Below are 22,706 nucleotides of genomic sequence, written 5' to 3'. Positions count from 1 at the left end.
AAATATTTTATCTTCATCTTGATCCACCAAAATTAAAGAGATAATCCTAATGTTATAAAAAAGACCTCTGCTGGCTTATACAGAGATGTGCTGTGGTAGACGCATCTCTTTGCTTCAGAAGTCTGTGTATTTAACGCTACTATCACTTTAAAATAAAGATGGCAAAATGACAAAACATGTTGGATTCACAGACAAATCATCTTCAATTAACTTTGAAATCTAAAAAGCTGCAGTTCAAATACAGCAACAATGTAATAAAATATGTTGATCATTGTATTTTCCAAGGTTTCACCTTTAAAAACCATGAAAGTAATTTTCAAAAGAATAGTCTCGTGCACTGATACTTAAAACTTTTATGGAAAAAAAAATTTATTTGTATGTGAATATTGGCATATTATCAAGGTTAGGGGTGTGAGGAATTCAAACCAGATTATTGTCCTTACGATGGTGTTTACATCTATCTAGAAGGCTGTTTCTCTTAGAGAAATTCTGAGTCCTGGTGAATGAATGAAATTAACTATTTTATGCAGTCACAAGTTTAAACAGATTTTTCAATTCAAAAATATGCTACTTTGGCTCCTTCCAGCCTGTTTTAATGCTGACCTCCCTGGAGAGTTTTTAAATAGTTATATGATTGGCAATTTAGGAAAGCATCAGAATTTCTGGCATCCTAGAGGCAATGAAGATGTCACAGCAAGTTCAATCATTATTACTTCAAAAAATGTTGCCAGCTTTTGATGGATGACATTCCAGAGCATGGGGTCATGTCACTTTAATTTGTTTTTAAGGATAAAGAAAGGTGGTCTTGGTTCTTGTCCCCTTTTTGTTTAACAAATAAGCTTCTGGTCACATGCCCTAGTTTTCAGCATATTTCTCTTTGCCTTGGTTAAATGATGCATAGATAAAAGATAACTTCTTGCTTGTATCCAGGAAAATGACTTAGCTCATGCAGTCCCCAGCAGAGAAGAACATCTCACAGCAGAGGAGAGAACAGTAGTGCTCTTCAGTGCCCTCCAATCAGCAGAGCCTTTGTAAGGCTATCACTTTGTCTGCCACAATCTACACACGTGGATTAGTTTACAATAAACTGCGACTGCTTGTTTCTGTGTGATGAGAGGAACAGAAAGGTGCATTGCATCCATCTTCTGTTAACAGCATAGAACTGCTATTAGTCAACTCTTCTGAATATTATCTTTTTCAATGTGCTCAACAAGTTTTTACAAGATTCCTAATTAAGAACATATTTTCTCAAATTTCTATGGGCAGTGAGTAAAAACTGGGTGAAGGCTGTGAGATCTGGCTTATTGTGGATAATTTACTATTCCGTTTTCAAAGATTTATGTAAACTTAGCACATTTTTAATGCTAGAGGTTGTTTTGATAATAAGAATGTTGGGAGTTTTATTGTTAAGACTAGACAGTCATGAAGAGGGGCAGGTTAGGCTGCTGCACCAGGTAAAATAACTTCATTTAGAGCAGACTAAGCCAACAGAACAGCTGAATACAGGACATGATTTTAGAGTATACAAAATATGCTGGAGTAAATGTCTTTCTGCACTGGTATGACAATAAATAAAAGTATAGTAACATTTCTTCAGATTTATTTATAATTTTAGTATATCCCAACCCATAAAATCATACATGGTACCTCGATATTTTGAGCTAAGCCTTTTGGCAATAGCTCTAACGTAAGTACAATTGAAATGGGATTTTATTTGCTTCTTGGTAAATTCTGAACCATTTCAAACTTTAGAATGAGAGATATGTTCAAGAGAATATCTCTGGTATAATTTCTGTGTTACCTTTATTTTATATGTACCACATAATGCTTACGACAAACTCACAAATCCTTGGAAATGTGTAGCTATGGGAGCTTGAGGCTAATCCTTCACGTTAAAGAGCCCTCTCAAAGAAAGCAAATTATTACCACTAGGCTCATATTTATATATAGTGAGGGTGAGGATGTTTACCAGCTTGTGTGAAGCCTGTTGTGGGATTTTGCCCCAAATTTTAACAGTGTAGGCACAATGGAGCCCCATATGAACATTATCAGTAACTCAGGATAGCAGAGGGTTTGAATTTAGTCTATTACTTTGTATTTCCCTGTCACGTGGATTTATAATTCACTTACCAGATTCAGTCAGATTCATTGCAAAAACTTAAATTTTTATATTAAATTGCTATAAATTCCTACGAAAAAATATTAGACTAAACTTTAGAGACGTGATCTGTATTTAAGAGTTCAAAACTTCTTACAATGGCCATTTAAAAATTTGATACCCTAAGTTAAAAAATTCATTGTAGAAGTTAAACTTAAGACTTGCTCTAATACAGGAAACTGCAAGCATGTTTTGTTCTTATTTTGTGTATTTTATGTATTATATGTGTAATTATGAATACATCTGTCATCTAAGATCTCACACTAGCAACATTTTGTATTTTATGGTACAGATTTATGATACTTTTTTTCATGTCATACTTTTGTGAAGCCCTAAATGGTTTGGAATTTAAGTTCCAATGCTCTGGAAGCACCTTTTTAATCTTCAGAGATTTCCAAATTGGAATAGTGCCCATGAGAAAGTTGGAGGGTGGAATAAGGGTTCTTGGGTCTTCTAGTTCCACTTGCTTTCCTTCCATTATACTGTTCTGCTTAGGTTTCAGATTTCATTTTTCATTTGAAGATAGTTGTCTTCTTGGGATGATAAGTCAACAAGGTATTTTTGTGACTGTTTTTATTCTAACCATGTAAGATGGAGGGCTGGGATCTGGACTCTGTAGACATTCAAATCCATCTCTTTCACTGTTCAGAAAACTGCCTTTACTGTTTATTCTGACCTGTCCTATTGAAGTAAAGGTGCTGTGGAAAATTCAGGAAGGACCCTTAAGAGGAAAGGAAATCTACATCCCAGCAGATAAAGTGGTTCTGAGGGAGTTATGGGCTTGATTGTCTCCATCACTGTTATCTCTTTGGTAAAAACCTCTGCCCATTACATAGATTGTGCACCTCAGTCATTGGAGTCCTGTACATCTCTTTTGGTGAAGACCCTTATCTAGTAGGTCTATGCTTTTGTCTTCCAGCTGCCTTTTCTATAGCAGTTATGATGAGGTCTGACTCTGCTAGTGTGTGGCAGACTGAGCCTGAAAGTACGGATACCCCTTCACACTTCCTTTCTGCATCCTAATGAGGAACAGAGGCATCCAGAGCCAATAGCTTGGATGTAAGCTTGTAGGTCCCAAACACAACACGTAGAAGTTGAGGGAACTTTGAGATCAAGAGGCCAGATGTAGTTAATACCACCTGATCAGTCTTTTTGTGTCACACTGCTCCTGAATATTTGGGTGCTTTGGAGATGGTGTTTATTTTTTCCTATATGTCAATTCCTGTTTAGAAGCTCAAACCAAAGAGAAATTGGATAGCCAAAAGAAAACATTTTTGAGGAGTGAAACACTGTCAAAACAATATTTTTCTTAATTGTACTAGATTATAAAGTGTAATTACTGGCAATTTCTTAGCTTACCTTATTTGCCCCTTGATTTCATCGCATTTGAAAGTGCTGTTCCAACATTACAGCCTGGCTTTAATGCACAAAAATCCTTCTAATAAATTTCAGTCTTGTTTCAGATATTGCTACCGTGCTGGAACTGCTCTTGAGAGAGTTTGTAATGAGGATCTGTTGCTTCAAGCTAACTGAGAAGCTCCTTCTTTCATTGTCTTGATTTATCAGCAGCTTCTGATACTGTTGACAATGGGGCCCTATTATATTGCCTTCAGCAGCTCCTGGGTTTTCCAGGCTCCACGCTGCCCTGTTTCACATCTTATTTAATGGAGCCCTGTCTCTACAGTTATATACTGCACTTCTCTTGTCATACTGATGCCTTAAGCTGGGTTATGCAATTGGGTTTTGATGGTGCAATTTGCCATGACAGCACAGCAGTATAGTAAAATTCTCACTTTTGTTTGTTAATTTTTAAAGTATAACACACACCAGGTGTGCAAGAGCGATAATCATTTGAGAAAATATGCAGCTGCTTGTTTATGGATCTGTATGATAATGTAATCTCTAACAATACCTGACACTTCCATGTAACTGACTTAGGTTCTAAGACCATATGGTGTTAAACTTGCAGGTCTTGTGTTGAGAAAAAGCTATTTTAAAACAATTTTAAAAGGCTGATTAAATTACTACATGGGTTTTTTTCCTTCTTGATACCATGCCTTGAAAGAAAGGTGTTCTTCCTGTTAACAAGCAGTGTCTGTTACATACAGACTTTTCTATTTGCATCATTCATTGATTTTCATGTGGAGCCAGTAACTTGGCAACGGAGCTTGGACATCAGAAAGGTAAATGTGGAAAACATCACAAGGTGAAAGTTTGCTCTCTGTTTCTTACATTCATAGGCCAGAGACACCTTTCTTTCTATTCTGGATTTCCTGCCATTCATCCATTTCATGCTGTCCTGTGCAACAGAGCAGATATACCTCCTCTCTGCTGCAGCACTTTTTCCTAAATGACAAAAAAATACATGTGGGATCGTCCTCATGCTTGATATGGAAGTTTCTGTGGTGCTTGAAGAATAGCCTCCGTTTGTAATGCTAGCTTCGGACCTTCTTTGCATGGGTTTTTTTTCCATATAAAGTCTAATCTCTAACCTAATGGGGTATTGTGACCAAGAAGCAAGATGCCTACTTGTAATGACATGATAAAATTTCCTACTGCATGGTTTTCTGATGGATTCCTACAATTTTTCTTTGCTAGTTTAAAAGCCAGTGCTTGTGGCTGTGGAAGGCTGCTTTCAGTGGACCAATAGGTATGCCTGCACTGCTAAATAAAAGTGCCAGCTAATAAGCCCAAGCTCTGGGTCCCAGACCACTTACTGCTTAAGTGTTAGCATTTCTGAGCTGGAGCTTGGCTGCCCACCCCTAGGCAGTCAGGAGGACTGCATGCACACAGGACACTGGGCTCTGAAGGGATGGACAGAGGGGCAGGTTCTGCAGACCCAGCCACCCAGTGCCAGCCAGCCTCAAGGCCAGTGCATGGCTATCATTTATGCTTTGTTCGTTTTAGACACAACTAATGAATCTGCATCTTACTGGAAAAAAGCCTGAGGTGGCAGCTGATAGCTGCTACCAGAGAAAGCCAAAGGCAGTTTAGGGCTAATAACTGGAAACTTGCTGAGTCAGACCCATGTCTCTGTTAAAAAACAAAATTGAGCAGATTAGGGTGTATTTCTGCAGCACTGGAAATTGCCTTTGGTTTTCTCTGAGCTGGAGAAGGTGTAAACAAATGACACCTACCAGCCTTCTCTGTAATGACTTTTGCATCCCTGTGGGCAGAGCTTCCACTCTGGTTCCTCACCTTCAGCTGGGCTAACTAAGCAACTGCTTAGCTCTTTGCAAATTAGCCAAAATTTCTGTTTCTTTGGGATCCTTCTTATATCAGTCTGACCTTCAGCATGCTAGCACATTATCAACATCAGGTTTTTTTCCATATTAGAGATGCACTTACAGGATGAAATTCAGTGAGATTTGTTAAGGTATGTAGCTCCAATGTTTTGGTTCAGCCTCATTTCTGCTGCATTATACTTTGCACTTTCCATTAGGTGAAGTGTAATTTAAAAATGTGGGAAGAAGCCCCCTTTTGAAAGCACTTGCTATCATCTTTGCATGGCCTTCGCTTCCAAATGTGGCAAAGTAAGGCAATGTGGAATCCATTCATTAAATGACACATTAAGCAGCCAATGCCTTTTTCTATATTGCCTGCAATAAAATATATTCAAAGCACTTCATATTTCATTAAAATTATCAGTGAAATGATTTTCATCTAATGTTATTTCTGCTTTTAATAAAAAGGCCCTGCAAAATGAATAACTGAACATTTTTCCTTCCTTTCTTTCTCTTTTTACAATTATGATATTGAAAATATCCCACAAGTGAGGGAATGACCCATAAATTGAGTTATGAAGGTCATATTCTGTGAAGAGCAGATATTTTCCATATATCTTTAAAGGCACAGTCATTGGGTATAAGCTGGTTTAGTTCAAAATGAGTCTTCAAAACTGTGCTCTGAGCATGATATGACTGTTTACAGTAGACCATGCTGACTTTGAAGTGCATGTTCCAAGTACCTGTATGTACTCGACTGTTGTTCTTTTTGCATGCATTGTGGCCATTTAACATTGTAACAATAGGTTTTGCCAAAATTGTCAAGTTTAAAGCAGTCTTGAAAGCTTTTTTTGAAAGTCAGAGCTGTGACAATTAGATTATTTCACTGTGATGCTGTTCATTGTTTACTGATTAGAGACTTTGAAATCAGAGAAATTATTAAATATGAAATGGTCATACAGGAAAAAAAGACTTCACAGACAGAATAATCATATTTCTTTTGATCTTAGGCTTATTGTGAATATAGATAAATGTAAGCTTTGCTGCAGGTATCTCAGATGGGCATCAGATGCCCTGGAAAGCTTGAAAGTAGGAGTATAGCTCACCCAGGAGTTACAAAGGATAACAAATCTATGGGGTTAGTGGAAATAATCTGTATTTGTAGAAATCAAGATAATTCATATAACTGTGTTTAAAATAATTATACAACTAATGAAAACAATGGTTTCCATTTAAGCAGTTAAGAGATGTTTTTATGGTTACAAAAGAGGTACTTTGGAAGTTCTTTAGCTTTCAATAAGGCAGTTAGTTGTCATTCTCTCTAATTTTGAATGGTAATGTAATAAGAACAGTTCATATCATAGAAAGGAAGTTATGAGAAACTGTTTGCCCTGAAGCAGATCAACAAGGATTAATATAAAGCACGCAGGTTTATCACATAATAATATGCTATTTTTTAAGAGCTTTAATATGATCTGTAATTATAACTATCCCATCTGCAGAATTAGGAAAGAATACTGAGATAAAGAGAGAAAAGAAATTAAAGTTGGGTCAAGGAATTAAAAAAGAAGAAGCAAAGAACAGGCAATTATTTCTTAGCACTACAATTTGGAAAGTCACAGCTATATGCCATTCCAGACTCCTGTGAAGAAAAACAGACAACGAAGTACAAAGCTGAAGTAGTACAGAGGAATTCATGCACTGGAGAAAATCGTACCATGAGATAAATTATTTGTTGGCTTCTTATTTTAATGACCAGAAACTAAATCTTCTGTCTTGAATGGTCTTTCTGAGCTAAAAGATGATTGTCTCCAGGTGTTAGGATTTAGAACAGCAGCACTCCAGGGTCTGTGAGGCTGAGGAGCCCCACACTTAAGCCCCTGGTTTGTTCTGTTTGAATGCTGTTTATCAGATTCTTTGCAGGCCACCTTAATTCCTTTCTCTTAGATCAGCCTGCTTAGCTTCTGCACCTCACATGCTGCAGGTGTCCCCTTAGAGATACCAGGGCTCCAGCCTCATCAGTGCCCTGCCGAGACCTTTATCAGCTGCAGGCAGAGAGATTTCTGATTGGGTTAAAGATTGATTGTACACTAATCACAACATCTAGACAGGCAAACAGGCAGCTTGTGGTCAATGGAATCTTGTAATCAGTGCTGGGATAATAACATGCATGCAGCTGGGATTGTTGAACAGCAGGTTTCAACACACAGCCTCCACACTCAGAAAAAAAGACCATTTACATCTTGGACATCTTTGAGAAGAAATGGATAGTCAATTTGCCAGTGGGAACATTAGTTAAAAGTATTTCCCAAACCATTAAACCTGCTATTCTAATAGTGTAAGTACCTTCATTTCCAGAAGCTATCTGTAAAGGCCTTTGCAAAAGGTCCACAAATAGAGCAGCAGCCCACTGGCTGCACATTTGTAACTGCCTCAGAGGTGTTAAACATTTCCCAGTTTCCAACTATATCAGCCAAACACTACAATGAAGTTTTACTTACCTTGGATCAATTCGATCTTCACTTTTGAGAACAGCAAATCTTGAGGTGAATTTGGCTGACGCCTCAGCTCATTGTGGAATGCAGCCCTTGTGTAAGTGTACAGGTGAGATAAACAGGACCGCAGAGCAAATCATCTCCAGGGTTGATTTAAGCAGACATGTGTTCATACGCCTCTGAAAAAGAAATCACCACACACATAGACACATCCCTCCAGAAAATAGATGGTTCTGCAGCTGAGAAAGTGTGCTCACTGTTTGAGCATGCGGAGCAGTGACGGGTGAGTAGCCACTGGAATTGTCACTTCATGCCATTAAAATTAGAGGTCTAAACATGTTTTGACACTACCGACTGCTACTTCTTGCACAGATGTTCTGTTTTGGAGGATAAAGGTTTCCTTGCTTTTTGAAGGGGGTGGGGGTGAGAAGGAAAGAATCACCTAGTTTTCCCTCTGTTCCTGACTGGATTTTTCACAGAACAGGTATTCAACAAATATGAGAATTAGGGACCACTTTTGGAAGAGACTGCCCTGCTCACATATATTTTGCAAGTGCACTGGTAAACAAACCAAACCAGACCAAAACAAAACAAAAAACAAAAAACAAAAACAAAACCAAAACACTTTCTTTCTTTCCCCCCAAAGATTAGAAAAATTAGATCTTCTGTAAGGATTCTGGCAGCATTAATCAATGCATAGGCTCAAACACATGAGGAGTTTTAGGATTTTGTCAGCAAACAGTAATGGGGACATGGGCAACTGGATGGCATTTCTAGAGATCACTTTTTTTCTTTCAACTGCTGTGTGTTAAACAGAGCCATGCTTAGAATTACATGCATTTGAAAACACCAGCTAGCAGTGTAAAGATTTGCCCCTGCTTCAAAGCCAAACAGAACTGCATGTAGCAAAAGTTATAACAATCCATAGAATGGCTTTTTCTTACCTGTGTATTTAGGAGTACCATCTGATTTTTCAAGAAATTGCACAAGAATAAGTTTGGATGGGAGGCTATGCAGCCACACCAAGTATCACTATAGTACAGTGGGATAGCAAATGTGTGAGAACATTCACACTTTCGGTGTGGAGCAGTAAAATATATTTCAGCATTTTCTTTAACGTGTAAACATGTGCAGATAATGATTATCTTGTGCTCTCAGTTTGCAAGCTATAATTACAATACCCGAAAAAAGAAAACAGTGAATAGAATCCTAATCACAGAGGGTGGCTGCTACCTAGCAGAAATATTTATTTAATTTTTAAAATTGAGCATTTCCTTAGACATTTACAGTATGAATAAAATGCAGATCTAACCTATTTGCAGTTTCTCATTATGGAATAGAAAGCTTTTTAAAATTTGTCAAAAACCTTTAACATTTAGGTTAAACTAAAGGACCATTTATTTTTCTTTTTTTTTTACACCCGCTTTTAGTAATTAATGGGCTTAAGTAATTCTTTTCAGTAAAAATTGTGGACCTCAGGCTTGACAGTAGGTTTTGTCGCAATCAGATTTTCTTTACTACAGGAAGACTGCATGCAGTGCCACCATAAATATTTTATCATTTTAAGACTCAGGATTTTACTTTCTCTAGGTATTGATGGGTGAATTAGCCAAGGTTTGCAAATCTTAAAGATACTGAGCAGTTCTAGCTGTTAGTATCTACATGTAAACACTGGCTATGATGTTTTCCATTTTCTCTTCACTTAGAGAATTAATAAGCAACTACAAACTAACATCCTCTTTGCTGTGCAGAAAAACTTCTGAAGTAGAATACTTTGCATTTTATTTTGCAAGGGTAAATGTTACTGACCAGGTGGAGCCCTCTTTCCACTATCTCAATGAACAAGTGGGCAAAGTGGTCAAAGTGTAGTTGCTACATCAGGTGTACCTGAGAGTGGACTGTGGCTCAGTGTTATCAAATGTAACTTAGTTAACTTGATGATTGAGTGACATAATTTGTCTAACTGTAACCAACAGTACCTCTATATTTATACTGTGATGGTGAGAAACCTGTAGTTTTTATAATGTCTGTCTGTTGGAAATGCAAGTTTTAGATCAGTACATCTTTCCTTCCTTCCACTTTCTGTGTTCATTGCAGGAGGATTGGATTAGACAACCTTTAAGTGTCCCTTCTCACCCTGAACTTTCTATGATTCCTTCAAAAATGGGAGGGATGACTTTCCCTCTGAAATGCAAAATTTCTTCATCCAGCTCCCTGTAAGGAGATCTGCAAGGGAAAATAAAACTTCCATTGGGACCAAAGGCAGAGAGAAGTGACATCTCCTTCTCCCACATGGTGTCCCAGGTATATGCAAGGACCAGGGCTTCCTTTCCCAGGACCATGGAGACAAGGGCAGGGAGTGTAGACAGGAGATGACAGAGCACCAGGAGACTTCTTGAAGAGAATGGCAGAAAAGACAGGTGTTAAGCACATTCTCTACTTCATTAATGAAGCATAACAGAGAACTGAAAATCCAGGAATTACCAGAGACATTAAATCTATGCCGAAATATTTAATGTCATATGTGGTCACTACATAGAAGGCAATATATCTAATAAGAACATCTGGAAATGTAAAAGCTTGTAATTTCACTTATTATTTTATTTTTGCTTTTGGAAAGAAAAAAATTTCTTGTCATTGGTTTCACATCTGGAAGTAATCTCCAAAGAGGCATTGGTTTTGAAAACTGAAATCATTGACTTTTCCTTTGGCATCTTGAAAAGCCTGCATAAGTTTGTTCATATTCTGATTATCTTATCCATCTATGTCTCCCTTGAATTAACTATTCTTATATTATATTGTTTTATTCTCTTAAATCCCAAATCCAAGCTTGAAATTAAGTTAAAATTATTCATCCTCTTTGTGTTTCAAATACTGTCAGCACAACTATTGCAGACTTTAGTAAAATCAGTGAAAATCAAACTTGCTGTCCAGTTTGCCTTCTACCCAGAAGCCATAAATATGCATCACCTTCCAAACATCTCTGAATAATGAGAGTTTCACTCTAAACTATGCAATAGTGTACATACATCCCATGTTTGCCCAGGTTGCTCATACCAATATTAAGTTCTAATCAATCCCATTGGGTAATTTCAAAAAAATCTAATGAAATTCTTTATAGAACATTTCCATTAAAATCTCATCTCCTGAACAGAAACATCTCTGATTGAAATCTACATGAAATTCCTTTACACAGCCAAGGTACTGATTTAAAACACAACCTGTCTATTTACCCTCATTTAGTTACAGATTGCCATAAAGTAATTCATATTTAGCACTTTAACTCATGATAAGGGGGAAAGGGAAAGTTGGAAGTCAGCATAAGATATGAATATATGTGATAAAAATTCTGTGGCAATGATCATTGCCTCCTAATAGATCCATCGAAGGTTAAGGTAAAGGTTGTCAGAAAGAGAAAAGTTCCCCATCATTTAATGTTCTGCTGATGAAATGGCGAAGTAATAATTTCACTTGGTGCTGTGAAATTGGTATGAAGTTGGAGAAAGAATGATAGGGAAGATGTTCTTCAAAGGAATAAAATACCCATTTCACTGCTAAAGACAGAAGAGCAAAGGCTTTCAATTCGGTGGATGCTGGAAGTGAAGTGGCCTCTAAGGCACAAACCCAGCAAGGAACAAAATTGAAGCCAATAAGGAAGTGTGCTAACAAGTCCTGAGAAATCAGGGGAAATTCCTGAAGTAATACTGAGAGCTGGTGAGCGAGTAAGCAAAGAGCTCCATCAAATATAAGTGGAAAAAGTCCGAGTAAGGAAAGGCAGTATTTATGAAGGAAAAAAAAGGGAAGTTCCAAGGGTGAAATGAGGTTTGGCCCTAGGGCAAAGTCGTAATAAAAAGCAAAGTCATAATATCTGGAGGTTTGGACTTGAAGTGGGTTAACTGAATAAAACCCTGAATGCACTTCTATTAAAAAAAGTAGATCATACTCTGCCCTCAGATTAATATCTCTATGTACCACAATATACTTAGTAAATACAATGATGAATAATTTATAGTTTCATTTGTTTCTTTTGTATCTGAATGCAGTTTCCCTGAGCAAATCACCAATGGTCATGGCTTTTTTAATAAAGAAATTTCTAGCTTGTACACCTTGTGAGGAGTTTAGAATTTTTTTTTCCTTGGGGGAAAAAAAAAAGCAAGTCCAGTTGAAGGCTGTTATACATCTTATTTCAGACAGTTAATGTTGTTTGATCATTCCCCATAGACCTGACAGCAGAATAGAATTTGGTCCAAGGGAGACTGAGCCCAACTGGGAAAATATCTTTCATTATTCTCAATGAGAACTTTCACTGGAAACAGTGTGCTTGGGGTAGGTAGTATAGAAAAAAAATAGCAGGATGCTGTTTTAAAACAAAATCAAAATATATTGTTAAGTAAAAAAAACAATAATGCCATAGGGATTTTTTGCTCTGTAGAACTGCTGAAGGTGTTGCAGACAAGAAAATCTAGTATATGGATTTGTTTCTCTAGTATATTTGTTTGTTGTTAAGATGAAAAATCTATTTACATCCCTAAAGTCCTCAAAGAAAACCCTTCTCCCAGAATTTTTAGAGAATGTCAGAAATAGAGCTCTATAGCATAGTACAGGGATTGTAGAAGTCAAATAAATTTCTTTCCAGTCTCTAAACATAAATGACATTAACTCTATGCTTTCATTTTTCTCCTGTTTTTACTGAATATTGCTCTGTGTTACATGTAGAGATCCCAGCTGTTTTGCAATGAGGCATGTGAGGTACTAGCTCACCAGTGGGGGTGATCTCAGTGGTGTTGAGCTGCTACATTATGAAAGACTTCTCTCAGCTAGAATACCAAACTGAAGAGCTTCTTCTTGGATAGAGTCCATTCCCACACTAGACAAACAACTTTGAGGAGTAAGTAGTTTATTTTATAGTTTAGTGATAAAATGGAGACAAATTTACTTTGTTTACTTAAAAAAAAAACCACTCTAAGTGTTCAATATCATAATTTTCAGTGTTATCTCTTGCATTTGGAAATAAGCATAGATAACTAGGGGATTTTTAAAGATTAGGGTAGTTTCCTAGTGCAGTCTGGTATGATTGTAACTTGAGAATCCACAACGGCCATCAATAAATACATGGAACAATTAAATGCAATGGAAAAATTTAATTATAGAGACCCAGAACATGAACTATATAGTGCTTACTGGGTTTTAACTATGATGCTTACACGGCAAACATAGCTGACAAATTAATCGAGGTTTTTCTTCTTTGCTTTTTTTAAAAACAGTTATGACACTTAATTATGTACCATTTCCTCTCTTCACTGCTGTCATAAATATTGCTACTTGTCCTACAGGGTGTCATGGTCGTGCCTTACTAAGCAATCTCTGACATGAATGGAAAGAATCTAAATAAATATATAGGTTGCATGGAAATAGATGTGTATATAATCATGCAGCAAATGACAGTCCTCCTTATCAACAGCATCTTGATATTACTGCTGTGTTTCAGTGAAAGAGCCAGCTTCTACTAATTTAGCATCCCATTCTGCAGTTACTCCTACTTGCCTGTATGTTTTGGTACAAAGAAACAAACTGAAGTCAGAAAGGTTTCTTACATACAAAAATATGTTAAAGGACTGGGATCCTTTAAACTATATTATATAGGGCATATTTTAAAGGACTGGAATATTGCAGAACTATTGCACTTGTTTCTGTGGGAAATGATGCCTTAGTTCTTGTAATGCAGGAACAAGCCCTTCTGCAAAGGTGCCTGCTCGTGCGTAAATGAAGAAAAGGTTATTTATGTCTGTTGCTGAGTGTGACTCAGATGATGATCCTATGTTACATGCAACAAGTTTCTGCCTGTTCAGTCCCTGTTAGGTTCAAGTGACTGCTCAATTCCCATCAGTTCTTGACAAAGGCTGCTCCCTTCTTGTGCTTTTCAAGTGCTCAGCAGCAGGCACAAGATGAAACCCTGACTCCACTTCTTCTGTGCACAGGGCACAAAAGAGAGCTCACACATTGAGCCACAAGGCTCCAATTGATTTGCTGTGTGAATTCCCATGTCTCCTACATGAATTCCCCTTTCTGGTTCCATTAAGACAGGAGCAATAGCCCAGCAATAAATAGTGCTGCACATATGACTTTAACCTAGTCAAATGCCGGGGGAAGTAAGGGCCTTCAGAGGACTTTGATTCAGGTTTGTTCCTTTGTTGTAAATGAGCCATATTGGTCTCCAGAACTGTTTTTGTGTAAAAAATCTCAAGATATTAAGCCTCTCACTCAGCTCCTTCCTCCTGAGACAGATCTCTAATGCTGAAGTATTAACTGGTAGAAAAGATGCATTGACTGCTCTTCTCTCAGCCTGTCCTCTCAATAAAATTTTGCGCATTGAAATGTAACTGGAAACACTTCGAACATTGTATCATATCATGGGATCTAGATCTGATGCTCAGATGCTTCATAGTTCTTTCTCTGCATTGAATCACTGCAAATACTTCCATTCTTTCAATGTCAGAAAATATATATTTTTGGAAATAGAATTGTATGATGTGGTAATCCCATCTCCAAATAATGAGCTGACTACAGAAGTCTTAAAACCACTATCAAGGATAGTGGTTTAGAATTGTACAACCATGAAAAAGGCAGAAAACTCATGGGGAGCTGTGAGTGGAATTAGCAAAGTGATTCCTTAGATTATGACATTCTTTGACTACTGTATTAATTGGTCTTTTCTTCAACTGAGTGAACTTCCTCTCTAGAAGAAGATTGCATGGGTCATAAATAAGAATGATTTCTACTCAAAATCTGGACATCTGTATGTCAGGACAAACACAAACTTGTAATCTTGCAGACTGGCAAAATCAGTTGAATGAACTTAATTTGATTTTGGACATCTCAGACTCCAATGAACTGTTCCCTGACAGCAATGGATTTTATAAACAACCCAATACATAGGGTTCATAATGTTGTCTTAAAAAACAGGACAGTTTGAATGAATCCTTTCCTTGGAAAAATTTGGATGTGTATATCTAAAATCAGAACCTGACCTTTATCTTTCCTGCCCTACCATACATTATCCGTACTTAAATTTGGTTGAGAAAGACATATACAGAAATAAGGCTGTAAGCAGCAGAACAAATTGGATTGGATTGGTTGCTTTAATGAAAAGGAATTTCAAAAACAAGCATTCAATATTATAATTTTCAACTGATTGCATGAATAGGCATTTAACAAGATAATCAGATTTTATTAAAGAATAAAAGTAGTTTTAAAATACAGGAATCTAACTTTTTTTTTTTTTAATGTGATAATTATAAATTAACAACCACCAATAAAGACTTGGAAAACTGAAGTGCAATAGTGGATCTTCAATATAGGAGTCCACCGTGTGACACAGGTAATCCTTCTTGGTTTTGATGCATTGTGCAGACATCAAACATAGGAAAAATTTGATTTCCTTGGAGTCTGTGACTCATGGTCAAAAATATACTCTCCTGTGCAATAAAGGGCTCATACTGCTGTCCTTTTGCTTGCTAGCACAGTAGTAAGGTCTTTGAGCCATAGTGGCCACCATTTTCCATAAAATATGTAGGTATAGAATATCTTTGAAATCTCTGCCTATTAGCTTTGGCTGAAATTGGCCAAAGAATCCCAGAAGTTTTAAAGGTGACAGAGGAACAAATAGATACATAATTCTCAGGAAACTGGGTGGAAGAAATGACAGCCCAAAATAGACTGGGTCATACAAGACCGAGATGAAGTTTGTGCCAGTGTCAATTACTACATAAATTTAGTTATATGATTCACACTGACACATTTTATGTTTGTACTAGTGATTTTTGCTGTCATTTAACTCAAATGTGTAGCTCCATAGAGGCAAAGAAAACTTGCACATGAAGAATAGTGAAATCCAGATTATTTTTTTAATACTGAGTGATAAGTCTGAACTACTTATTTTACTGTTAAGGATTTGGCATGATCAAATTCTATGTGATAAATCTATCTCCCAGACAAAATCCGTCACTGGGACAAATTCCTCTTTACTTTGAACTCATAGTTTTATTTATGGCTATAATTTGATCAATGTTTTGAATGGGAGGCTTTATACTCTGTTATGCCAAAAAAAAATAGAACATGATTTCACTGTGTGATGCATATGAGGAGCTAATACCAAATGTTGCCATCTATTATTCAAACTCAGCTCTGCTCACTGAAATGCATATGTACAAATTTAGTGTGTAGTTCCATTTCACAACTGAGGTAAACTGCTGCCAGAAGGGGCTGCTGACCCACTCTCTGCTAGTCACACACTCTTCTTGTCCTTGCATTGGATGCACAAATCAGAAGGCTGCCAGATGGAACTGAAATATATGTGTCACAGGTTACTTTTCTGTCATTTAAGCCAGTCAACCTCTCCTACATCATACTAAATGTTACCTTCTAGCAAAACTCCTCAATACTTCATTGAAAGTAACATTTAACTGGAAGCTGGAAAATAAGAATAAATTCTTTCTGTTCTTTTTTTCAGAAGATAAAGGGGGAGTATCTTCTTAAACTGCCCAAATATGAGACAATTGCAATTCCTATATTTGAGCTCTGACATATTTTCAGCTTGTCCTATCAGACCTCTATGACTTTGCAGAGTGTATCTGTCTTGGTGTGGCCCTGTCCATGTTGGAAATAAACCCTACCATGTCAGGTCTGGAGATGTGGCTGGGTCAGTACATAAGCAAAGCAAATAACTGTGTAATGCAAAAGACAATCTGGAGAAAAGGGAAAAGTTGTAGCTTCAGAGATGGAATTTCCCAGATATCTTTCTAAGAGATTTTGAAGTTTTAATGAGTAACAGAAATTGAGAATTATCATGTGCTGCTGAGTTTTAAAGAAATGTGGAAGTATCTGCATGGTGATACATCAAAGCACATTAAATTCACCACGTGGCTGAGGTTTTTGTGTGTGTTTGTTTGTTTGCTTGGGTTTTTTTCTCCTGGAATTCAAAGGCAGACTGTGTACTGTTAATTTTTGTAAGCAAGATGGAAGAAGATGAAATGTAATGTTGGCTCAGGATCTATCCAAGACTCAGTCTGGTGGGAGCAGCACTGAGAAGGTGTTGCTGTGTGTCTGCCCAGTTCTAATATGCCTCTAAGTATCTTTATTGGAGAATACATAAAAAGAGTTGGAGGAAATCCATATTGAATAATGAAGAGCCCTTGAAAAAGGAGTGGAGGTCAGAACTAAGGATTGATACAAAAATGCATGACAACAAGAAGAAAAGAACAGAAGGGATGTTCAAAAGAAGTAATCAGCAGAGTATCCCTGGCTACACAGCACTCCCTGAGAGCATCTGAGGATCCTGTGGGTGCCGCCCAACAGAGCTATGCAAAGAGCTGTGATATCATTGAGGACCAGAATTAGACTGAAACCTCCCTATTAAGTTCCCTCCTCGTGGCTACAGATGGAAGGAGATAAAAGAGAGAAGTCCTTTGCTTTTCTGGGAGAATCTGTAAGCAGAAAGCTGCAGCAATAAGTTTGTCCAGAATATCAGAACATCCAGAGAAGATGGAAAAGGGCTGAAGTCTGGGGCAGGGAACCTAAGTAAGTAAACTTTCCTCTTGCTAGAGGTTGGAGCAGAAAAGTGCAATGAATTTAGTCTGGCCCATGGGAACATTTTCCAATGGAAGACTGTAGAATTAAACCAGAATAAAATCTATCCAAGGAGGACTTTTTCAGCCATTTTGGTAACAAGATACCTTGCTTTTTGGTGCTTAGATGGGTCAGAAAGCTGTGAAAATTGCGAGTGTGAATGATGCATTCAAAATGCAGTCTGGAGTTATGTGGCTGGACAGTATTTCTCTCTGCTAATTGCCAGTGTGACCATATGGGATCATATTAGAGTGATCTCTGTTGGATCGGGAACTAGGAGCAAATGAAGGCTTCTCTTCCACAGAAGAGAATTATTTGCCAGTCATGGTCAGAAACAGGACATAGAGGTGTCTTTTTCAGGTGACACACTATGACAGTTCCCCTTTCAAGCAAGAGAAAAACTCAGAATGTATCTGACTGGTTACCTCCTGGGCTATTCATATCACAGCACAAATCATAGGAACATCCAAAGCACATTACAGCTCTCTAAACGCAACTTAAATAAAACAGTCACAGTGTTGCAACATCTCCTACTAAAAACAAGCCTTGGGTTAAAATGGTTGTTCCTAGCAAGTTCTCATTTTCTGACATTTCATAGAAAGTGGAGTATGTGATGATGTTTATTTCTTTTTAAGACAACTCAGTTGCAGACTTGAGTGGTTGAAGTCACAAATCCCCACAGAAATAAGTCAGGAGAATATCAAGTATACAGAGGCAAAGCCATGTGTGTAGGCTGCCATTAGCTTTATCATTAGTTTTAGATTTATCAGAAGTCAAAGCAACCTGATTACAAACATGGTAGTATTTCAGCAGCCAATAAAGCACAAGTACTGTCAGTGAAAGTACAGATTTTTCACTCTTTGAAACATTAACTGAATGTAACAAATAAGTTTTAACTTCAAATGAAACTCTTTTTACAAAGTCTCATGGTAAAAAATTATAATTGCCTTCTTGTTATAAAATTTGTCATTAGTTTACTGAATAATAATTTCCATTGACATTTCAACAATGGGTTATGTCCCTGTTGAACCCTGGAGTAGATGACCTTGGATTGCAAACTGTCAATAATAATGTCACATAGAGTTTTTTTCCTCACAGTTCCTCACAGCAATGATTTGACAATGAGAACCATCTTGGCTGAAGTGCACTGATGTTGCAGTATTGAGGATCTGTGTGTTGAGGAATACATTTGGTGCAGGTAGCTCAATGTGCAGCTGCAGAGCCGTGCAGGTGGCAGAGCCTGAGGCAAGAGGCCATGAACTGCTGACCCTTGCACAACAAAGGGCACAGGGACCTGTGGCCAGCCAAGTGAGGGACACCCAGAGATGCGGCAGGAGCTGAGGAGCCCAGACTTTCATATATTTAGACTATAAGGGAATAAAAACTCAGGGGTTCCTTGGCTCATGTTCCTCCTCAGAGGCACCAGCTCGAGCTGTTATTCAGCTGATGCACCATGATTAAATCATTTTTAGGATCTAGACATCTAAGACTGCTATGGGAAACCTGGAGTTGAGCCAGTAAGGAAACCTTCTCCAACTGCAGGAGAGTGGGGGGTATGGCTGCAAAGGGACCTCAAGTCTTAGCTCGAGGGGGTGAGATTGTGACTGTCACAGCTGCTCCCAGATGGTCAGACAGGGAACTTTCCTTAACATTTACTCTTGGTCATGCATGTAAAAGAAACATGCTATTCAAGTTTTTCATCCCAGTTTTAAAGCAACTCTTTGGTGGCACCTTCTGCAGCTTTTTTTATTTCATTTTCAAGATTTATTCTATAAATTCTAAAGGAAGATTACTTAGAAAATGAATTTTCTTTAAATAAAGCAACACCTTTTGTTAGACATGTAGCGAATTTAGACCCTGTGTGCATCCACATTGCTAAGCATGTGTTGTGAAAAGAGCCCTCAGCAGTGTACCAGTTTTCTGGGTCTTGTCAGCTGTGTGATACACCATCACACTCTGGGAAAAACAGTTGTATAAATTTGCTCAGAAAAAGTCTTCAGGGATATTTCATATAAAGAGATTTTATTCACTGACTATGATATGAGTCAAAATCTCTTAGACTTGTTACCATAGCTATTCTTGACTGCTACTGCTGGTATTTTCTATACATATAAAATGTACTTTCGTTCAGAATTCAGGGATGAATTCTTGTAAAAAGCTTCAATAAATGAAAGAAATACATTTCCTGCCTTTACATATAATTATGCAAAATAAGGATCTTCAATTTTAAACTTACTCTTCATTCTAGCACAGAAAATATGCTGTAAGAAAGGGTAGATGATACCATCAGTTGGAGTACTGCTGTATAACTAAGGATAAAAATTGGGGTTTGAAAAGATGTCTATCGTTTATTGAAAAAGCAGGGATGTACAGGGACTCAGTCTATTAAAAATTTCTGTAGATAGTGTTATTCTATGCTTGTAGCAAACTCAAGTTTTTGCTGCCACGCCCACATCTCTAAACCAGGAACAAGCAGGAATATGGAGAGATTCCACTGATTGGCTAGCAGAAGGAAGCAGAACTGCCCTGACAGTCTGCAGCTTCATGAACAGTTTGCAGGGGAAGCTGCTCCATCAGGTATTACTTATTGAGGTCTTAAGATGAGTAGATATCAGGATAAAATACTTGCAATATGAAAAAAGACAGAAAACTTAAAATTTAAAAATAGAGTTTGGGTTTAATTTGGACAAGAGGGAAAGTAGGTTAGAAAAGCATATATATTAAAACAAATGCAAGGATTCATTAAGTCAGTTAATATTGTCCTTCAGGTTGCCACTACTGAGACTCAACCTGAAAGATTACAGTGCTTATTCTTCAACAGAATTAGGAAGAAGCTTCCCCAGGTACTTACTATAATCAAATATGAGCATCAATGTATGTTTCAGAGTGAGTGCTGATGTCTTTCTCCGGGTCTCTGACTGGGACTGGTGCTGTTTAACATCTTTGTCAGCAATGTGGACAGTGGGACTAAGTTCAGCCTCAGCAGGTTTGCCGAGGACACCAAGCTGTGAGGTTCAGTCAACACACTGGAGGGAAAGGATGCCATCCAGAGGGACCTGCAGAGGCTGGAGAGGTGGGCACATGTGAACGTCTTAAAGTTCAACATGGCCAAGTGCAAGGTCCTGTACCTGTGTTGGGATGATCTCAAGCAAAAATACAGGCTGGGCAGAGAACGGATTGAGAGCAGCCTTCTCTCAGAGGAGAAGGACTTGGGGGAGTTGATGAACAAGAAGCTCAACAGGTCTCAGCCATGTGCACTTGCAGATGGAAAGCCAAATGTGTCCTGGGCTGCATCAAAAGCACTGCGGGCTGCAGGCTGAGGGAGGGAATTCTCCCCCTTTACTCCACTCTGGGGAACCCCAGCATAAGAAGAATGTTGAATTGGAGCGAGTCCAGAGAGGGCCACAAATATATCAGAGGGCTGCAACACCTCTCCTATGAAAACAGGGGGAGAGTTGGGGCTGTTCAGCCTGGAGAAGAGAATGCTCTGGGGAGAACTTGTAGCCTTCAGGTACCGGAAGGAAACTACAAGAAAGCTGGAGAGGGACTTCTGACAAGGGCAGGTAATGATAGGCTAAGTGCAGATGGCTTTAAACTGAAAGGATAGGTTTAAATAAGATTTTAGAAAGAAATCTTTTACTGTGGGGGAGTTGGGACACTGGCACAGGTTTCCCGGAGAAGCTGTCGATGGCCCATCCCTGGCAGAGTTCGAGGCCAGGCTGGATGGGGCTCTGAGCAGCCTGGTCTAGTGGAAGGTGTCCCTGCCCATGGCAGGGGAGCTGGAAAGAGGGTCCCTTTAGGGTCCCTTCCAACCCAAATCATTTTGAAATTCTACAATTCTAAGATTTGGTTTTCATTTAATGCTACCAAAATATTTCCTGTGGCTTAAATCATAGCAGTTTTCTCACTCTCTAAATAAAAAACTGTGAAGAAGAAAACAAGAAAAAATCCTTGATGAAAAATGTGCTGGTAAAATTGTTAGGAGGAGACCAGTGGCAAGTGTTTCATGAAACTTCAGGAAAAGCTGATACTGTATGGTAAAGGAGAAATTTTATCTTTGGTGGAGCTTCTCCTTTGACTATTACTTACATTTAACAAAAATCTGTCCATGGTGTGACACTCTGGCTGCTGAGACTTTTGTAACTCAGTCAAGTGGGCTGCTTTCTGAACTGTTTTGAGCATCAAAGCAAGCTCTCTACCATTAAACTCATTCCTCTGCTCACCTTCCACCTTTGCCTGTATTCCTGATCGGTCCAATAATTTTTTAGCCCTCTGGCCAAGTTGTTTCAGACAACTTGGAGATAGTAGCTGGAGAAAATTAAGTTCCTACAAGTACTGTGAAAAACAGTGGCAATATGACACTTTTATGAAACTGCTGCCACACACTTCTGAGAATGTGCTGCTTTCTAGGAAGCTTTATCTGATTTTGTAGTAGACAAAATAATAGGCAAAAAAAAACCCCTAACTGTTTAAGACTAAGATTTGTAAATTGCTGAAGAAAATATCTGTACAAAGTATAGCACTGCTGTGCTGCCTGTTCCTCTTCATGTTCTCATGTTAGAGATTGCAATCTCCCTGGCTGGAGCTGTGCTACTAACATAAACAGAACTGGGACCCCAATTTGCTTTGACAAGAACAAAAAACTCTATTACACAAAGGCAAGAAAGCAGCACAGAAGCAACAGCACTCACGCCCACTTTAAATAACTGCAAAAAAATTATGATGAGTATCCACCAGCTTCCTCAGTAATGTGACCATTTATTTCCAACTTCATAAGGCAAAAGAAAGACTGTTAATATCAGCAGCTAATTACAGGGCCTCCTTCTCTCTCCAGACACATAAAAGAGGCTGTGAAGTGCAGGAGGGAGAGACTGCAACAGTGGCAGATTGAAGCTCTTCTTGTTAAATTAAATCCGGCTGAAGATGGAATGTGTTAGAGTGGACAGCAGTGATAATGGGCACTGTTTCTTCAGTGTGTCTATGTATAAATTAACTACCTTTCAGCGCTATCTGGACAATAAAGCTTCAGCAGTTTTCCTCCTAGTTGCACATATGCTGCAATAATTACAAGCATAACTTTATTTACTTCTGGCAGTAAAAGTATGAATAAATGATGTCTCATTGCTGTGGTCATGTTCATGTTCTCTTTGGCCTCTTCTCTCGTCTGCTCTATCACAAATCATGTCCTCTACTCTGGTAATGCTA

The 22,706-nt window shown here is 38.1% G+C and overlaps 1 long non-coding RNA gene across 1 annotated transcript in view; it reads right to left on the bottom strand.

Moving 5' to 3' along the window:
* LOC108445369 overlaps nucleotides 1-22,706 on the bottom strand; it is a 61,500-nt gene that overhangs the window by 2,382 nt on the left and 36,412 nt on the right. The window contains exon 3 of the long non-coding RNA XR_001860191.1: nucleotides 7,884-8,056. This is a non-coding gene — a long non-coding RNA (uncharacterized LOC108445369). The remainder of the gene's footprint in view (nucleotides 1-7,883; nucleotides 8,057-22,706) is intronic.

Source organism: Corvus brachyrhynchos, unplaced genomic scaffold (assembly GCF_000691975.1).
Source record: "Corvus brachyrhynchos isolate BGI_N302 unplaced genomic scaffold, ASM69197v1 scaffold52, whole genome shotgun sequence".
Classification (NCBI taxonomy): Eukaryota; Metazoa; Chordata; class Aves; order Passeriformes; family Corvidae; genus Corvus; species Corvus brachyrhynchos.
The sequence above is the reverse complement of the archived record's forward strand: the minus strand, read 5'-3'. Positions and strand labels throughout refer to the sequence as shown.